Source organism: Pogona vitticeps, chromosome 3, assembly GCF_051106095.1.
Source record: "Pogona vitticeps strain Pit_001003342236 chromosome 3, PviZW2.1, whole genome shotgun sequence".
Lineage (NCBI taxonomy): Eukaryota > Metazoa > Chordata > Lepidosauria > Squamata > Agamidae > Pogona > Pogona vitticeps.
The window spans coordinates 194,478,834-194,484,833 of record NC_135785.1 but is presented as its reverse complement, the minus strand read 5'-3'; positions in this window follow the sequence as shown (position 1 = coordinate 194,484,833).

Here is a 6,000-nt window from a genome sequence, read left to right as displayed (position 1 = left end):
ATGTTCTCTAGACTCACAAAGAGAGTATGGCTTAATAAGAAGCTGACTGCATATAGCAAGATCCAGGTCTATAGAACCTATGCCCTGAGTATACTCCTGTACTACAGTGAGTCCTGGACCCTTTGAGCACGGCAGGAGAGGAAGCTGAACACGTTCCATATGTGTTTTCTCCGAGGCATTTTTGGTATCACCTGGCAGGACAAAGTTCCAAATAGAGTAGTCCTAGAATGAGCTGAAATTTTTAGCATATATACACTAACTACTGAAAAAGCGATGTCTACGTTGGCTTGGGCATGTCGTGAGAATGGCTGATGGTCAGATTCCAAAAGATCTCCTGTATGGAGAATTAGTTCAGGGAAATCACCACAGAGGGAGACCACAGCTGTGATACAAGGATATCAGAAAGTGAGATCTGAAGGCCTTAGGAATGGACCTCAACAGATGGGAAACCTTGATATCTGAGTGTTCAGCCTTGAGGCAGGTGGTGACATCATGGCCTCTCTCATCTTGAAGAGACACTTGTCCAGCAGGCCAAGGCAAAGAGGCAGTCCTGAAACCAGCAAAATCTGGGAGCTGGACAGGGGACAGATTGTATTTGTCTCCAGTGTGGAACGGATTGTCAGTCTCAAATTGGCCTTCTCAGCCACACTAGATGCTGTGGTAACTTGCTATTCAGAGCAAGTTACCACAGTCTCTCGAGACTGAAGGATGCCTAATCTAAATCAATGGCTTTCTTTGAAGGTTATTGGGTTTCCCCATTCAAAGGCAAAGGAGGTTGAAACCTTCGTTATATCACTCAAAAATCACAAACATAAGATAATTTTTGACCCTACATAGATCTTCATCAAGCTAGGCCCCACAGAGCTGGGCACAATACAGAAGAAGTGTTCAGATTCCAAAAATCATGGCCATATATGCAGGCCCAGCTTCTTTGTATAAGGCAGACTCAGGTCAGATGTGGATATTTCAGATTTCACCTCTGCTGATGTGTATTGGAATGTCTCTCCCAATCTTGTTTTTCCTATTGGTTTGGTGCATTTTTGTGTGCCTGTATTCCAAGTCAGGAAGGAAATGTGATTCAACAGAGCATCATGAGGGGGAGGGGGTGCTGAATCAAGCCTATAGTGCTGTATACACAGGAAAATAAACCCCACACAATTTAATAAGACACCCTTCTAAGTAGGCTCAGACAAAATATTTGGTACTTAAGTATGGTCAGCTTAAGAAAATGCTTCTGGATGTTGTGTCTGCAAGTAATCCTGTGTGCCCGCACATGCCAATGAAGTTGAATGACACTTTTTCCTGTGATAACATTGCTGTCCTAATGTATGCCCTTGGCCAAATGTAACCTCTTTTTACCTCAAAGAGACTTACTGCTCAGTTCATACCTGCAGACCTGCAGGCCACATTACCTCAAGAATAAGCCTGGTTAAGCTGAATGGGCTCCATTTAAACTACACTAAATACCTAAAGAAGCAAAAAAAGAATTGAAGGCAAGGGGAAGAGTTGCATCAGATTCCCATGGCTACAATATATTCTGGAGAAGATTTCTGTCTCTTACCCTGGCTCCTCTGGCTCCCTTTCTCTCCCTCTTCAGCTGCAACTGTGTTTTCTCTCAACCCATCCCTTCTCTCTCTGGCTCCTCTCTCCCTCTCCCCACTCTCTCTGTGGTTCCTTTGTGTGTGTTTATTTGTTCAAGAACACTTATTCTTGTGGTAACACTGAAGCCCCAATGTATTTTCTGGCCTGGATGTCAGCTCTGTTCACCTCAATGAGACTCACTTGGTTTCATAAAGTACTAAAAAGACATTTGGGCAGTTGCTACAGAATACTTTAATAAGTATGTGCAGCCAGATTTTATGAACATTTTTCTATGCAAAACAAGCAACTTTAAGGTCCTGTATCTTCTCTAAATGACAGGGCAGATCAACTTCTGTCTTTTCTTTTTAAACAGCTAGTAGCAGGAATATTTTTCTTTCAAGGAGGCAGGAGCAGGCATTTGAGAAATAACTACCAAATGTCTGAATGACCCATGAAAAATGATAGCAAACCAAGACCACAGACAGTGGGAATTTATTTTTTGAAAAATGGAAACCAGAACATTAGAAGTACTTGTTCCAGCTCTGGCACAGAGCAAACCTATCACCCTGCCAAATATGGTCCTGATTCAAGCACCTGTTCAAAAGATACAAGTTTTTGTTGGGAATGTCCCTCCTATTAATTATGGTGCACAGAATCCTGTTTTGTCTGCCAATGCATTATCAGATTGGTAGCTTTAGTTGGAACATTCATGGTAACTCAGTTTAGTGTTAACCACTATAATTCTTTCAGATATTAAGAACAATCAAATACTTTTCATTTGTGATGCGTCTTCTGGTTAACATTAAATACAATGGCACCCTCAACTATATAGAGATATTGACTAGAAATGGGCAAGAACCTCGTTTTGGAGACTTGTGCCGGTTTCTACAAACAGTACCACAGGTGCCATGTCCCTAGTTGGATCATGCTCCTCTTCCGCTTCATCTGTTTGAGCAATCTCCAGCAGTAGCATGGGCTTCCCTGCCCTGCCTCCTTGGCTGATCGCTCGCTCAGACAAGGCAGGGCAGGCAAACCCATGCTCCTGTTGGGGACTGATCCAAGAGCTGAAAAGGAGGAGAAGAGCACACTCCAACTGCTGAGTGGGTAATTACCTGGGGAGGTGGGTGAAGGGAACGTATGGCGCCTATGGTGCGATGCGTATGAACTGGCACAAACCTCTGAACCGAGATTTGTGCCCATATCTAATATTGACCTATTTTACAGAAACATGATATGCATACTCCTTCAGCTTACAGGATAAAAGGAAATTGTGTTTCACACTTTGTTTATCCAAACTATTTTGAAAAGTGCCACATGTTATCCTGATGCATTCAGTTTATCTCACATTAGCAAAAGTTTCATAAAAGCTTTTAACCAAACAAGAATCATTTCCCATCTTCCTCTGTCTGGGGTAGCAGCTGTTTGAAATTACAAGCAAACTCTTCCAAAGCTTTTACTAGCCTTCATTTTATTCCCTAGAAACACACAGCATTGGCTGTGAAACATATCCATGATCAATGCATAAATAAACCTGTGAAAAGAGCTGTAATGTGGGGAGCTATCCATTCTTTATATAAGAAAACAATAGCCATTGGCTACAACAACAATGAAGGTCACAACTCCTCTGTGTGTATTGATGCAGCAGCAGTCCTGATGAATTAAAAGCCATGACTCATATCTCATGTGCTTCCTTTATTCAGAATGCTATTTTTAGTAGTGACACATTGCTCACCCATTTAGAAGAGATGTCCAGCACACACAGCTATTCACTTTCAAACCTATTCTGATAATGGCAGCAAATAATTTGGTTGTTCATGACCATTCATGGTTTTGACGCTGATGCTGTTCAACGAAGCTGGTCACATCATTTGCTATACCAAAGTAACACTCCTTAGGAATGTAGCATAGCATGCTTACATTGCCATGGACTTTACTGGTACTGCATATTAATTATAGAACAAGGCGGGGCACTTTATGAGGTGCCTTCTTGCAGTTCTGAAGCTAGGTGACATGAGTGGGCGTCACCATGCCCACTAACATCCAGTCTTCACCTGAAGCATTAGGAAAAGCTTTTCCGTGTGGTGCTTGGGCTGGGAATGAATTTCCCTTCCTCCAGTGCTCTCAGGTTCAGAGCACAAACTGCAATTTGCTGCCTACTTTCCCCAGGTGGAGAGTCAATCCCCCCTGCCATTATGATATGTATTGTATTTTGCTGATGCTGTCTCAGACATAATACATTAAAAACAACACTATCCTAACACATCTATTTTTATTGTTGGAATATGTTATTTGCTGTAGCCAGTATCAGATACTCAGGCAAAAACTAACATACACACTGGAGGCAACCATGATGCAGAAAAGTTGAAATGAAGTGATGTGATTTGCTGAAGATTGGCACAACCAATGACTTTTCACTGTCGGGACAGTGAAAATACTAGAATAGAGGTGTTTCACAGTTCAAGAAGTGAAAAGCGCACATACAAAATGAGAGAGTTGCAAGTTTGTCTTCTGGAACTAGCTGTTTGAGTACTGTTAAACACATGTCATTCCAAAACACAAACAGTATATGTGATATTTTTCTACTGAGCAATATGCTGAAAATCAGTGTTGGATAGTGTAAATGCTCCCAGTGGCCCCTTCAAGAGGCAGGCACGATATTGCAGGTGAACAAAGTTAAGGGATTATTAATTTGGATAACAAGGGCCAAAAACTATCATAAAGTAAAAAGCAACAACAAACAAACAAACAACACTATGGGGTACTTAAGCTACCCTGGGTCACAGCCTCACCATTTGTTCTGCAGATCAAGGGAGTGGGCGAAAACCTTCCTTTTCCAACAGGTTCAGAAGTGGTGGTCCTTCTGAGCATGCCCCAAAGCTGCAGGCCTTGCTCCTGGAAGGGAAGCTGAGCTTACTGCTTGCTTCTGAGGAAAGTGGTGTGCAGTGGCAGCTAGGCACTGGGGGGTGGCAGTGAGGGGCCAGGGGACGTGGCAGTGGCAGGTAGAAAAGGGGGGGCAGAGGCCAGGCCCACTGCTTCAGCGCATGCTCAGAAGCAAGGGCTTGCTCCAGGAATGGAAGCCAGAACTGCTGCTTCTGTGCATGCACATGTCCCCTCCTGGCCTCCATCCAAGACTTGGGACTCGGACTCAAGGACTGGGACCTGGGACCAACGACTTACCAACATCCCTGCCAATAGGATGTCTTCCATGTCTTCTTGGCTGACTGGACCCACTCCACCTTCTCAGGTGGTATGTAGAGATGACCCACTCATCAGTTCAAGGGTCTCTGCATTCAACCCACTGCCAGCTAGCGTGAGGGTTGTTGTCTGTTCCTAAGGCCTCTGCCTCAACTGTCGACTCTGCCTTGCAAACCTCCCACTCCACACTCTCATGAACCTCCTTCCAGTGGTCTAGGTCTTCTTCTGGCCCCCTCCTCTTCCTAGCCTTGTCCACTAGGGGCTCCCTTACTTCTTCCCCATAGCCCTCGCCATGTGTTTCTCCACCACTTTCCCCCAGTCTATGGGAGAGCCGCACATGGGAAAGTCTCCTCTGCCACATGGGGCAGGGCTATCTGGCCCGCTGGATACACTCTGGTCATCCTCCACAGGGCTTGTGTCACTCCCACAAATAGACAAATGTACCACACTACCAGCAGAGGAGTTTTTATGCCCTAGGATTAGGGTTACACTGGGATCTCAGCAATTAAACTAATCTAATCTGCTTCATTTAATGTAGACCCCTGCACTTACAAGCCAAATGGTTCCCTGACAGGGGTTGCAAAACAAGCTGTTGTAAATTGACCCCTATTTTCTGGTTAGGCTCACAGTTAAAATAGGGAATTGATTCCTGGAAAATTTTCATGCCTTATAAATGAAATCTCTTTTCATATTTACAGCTCCTCTCTCTTGCTTGCTTACTGGACACTTGCTTTTATTGCTGCTATTTCCTCTCTTCTTCATTCAAAGTCCCCTCTCTAGCATGATTGCTGGGTGTTCGCCTCTAATCTCTGCTCTTCCATTTCCCCACATCCCTCTCTTTATAGCACAGGTCACTTTGTTCTTAAGAATTAAGTTTTGCTGGAATTATTTTAAAAGCAGGGAATGGTGCTTATAAAGGAAGCTACTAAGTTGGGGATCCCCTGTAAATTCAACTTCACTCTATCATACAATTGGCACTAAATAAAAGTCTAATACTCATAGGGTGCAGAAGTTAATTCAGAAAATATGGATGAACATTCTGCAAAGTAGTGTTTAGGAATTCCCAGCAAGCACTGGGAAGCAGCTTTCTTTTCTAACATGCGACTAGGCTGGAGCTTGGCCTATCCAGGGCCATGCAGCGTTCCAGTCTAGCCTTTTTCCATGTGAGGGTTCGGCGTGTGTCGGGTGCAATCCTGGTTGGGACGCAAGAAATACAGAAGGTGC